Here is a 545-nt window from a genome sequence, read left to right on the forward strand (position 1 = left end):
CAGCCCAAGTGGGGGACAAATGGAAGAAAAGCCGGGCCAAGTCCAAAAAAGTTGGATTTTTTGCCAAAGTGTCAACATGCGTGATTTTGTCAGAGTGTCCACTTTTGGGATTTTTTCAAAGTCCAACAACGAGAGAGGCCTGGCCTCCAGCCTGTCTAGCCTCTTCCATGAGACACTTAGAAAAAATCCCGTGCAAAAAAAGTGGATTTTTTCTAAGTCCAACAACGAGAGAGGCCTAACTTCCAGCCTCCTTAGCCTCTTTCTTCCGTGGAGCAAAAGTTGGATTTTTTGCCTAAGTGTCAACATGCGTGATTTTGTCAGAGTGTCCACTTTTGGGATTTTTTCTAAGTCCAACAACGAGAGAGGCCTGGCCTCCAGCCTGTTTAGCCTCTTCCATGTGACACTTAGAAAAAATCCCAGCCAAAAAAAGTGGATTTTTTCTAAGTCCAACAACGAGAGAGGCCTAACTTCCAGCCTCCTTAGCCTCTTTCGTTCACATACTTAGAAAAAAATCCCAGCGCCAAGCCCAATGCATTTCAATGGGA

The sequence above is a fragment of the Nerophis ophidion genome, unplaced genomic scaffold, assembly GCF_033978795.1.
Source record: "Nerophis ophidion isolate RoL-2023_Sa unplaced genomic scaffold, RoL_Noph_v1.0 HiC_scaffold_57, whole genome shotgun sequence".
Taxonomy (NCBI): Eukaryota; Metazoa; Chordata; class Actinopteri; order Syngnathiformes; family Syngnathidae; genus Nerophis; species Nerophis ophidion.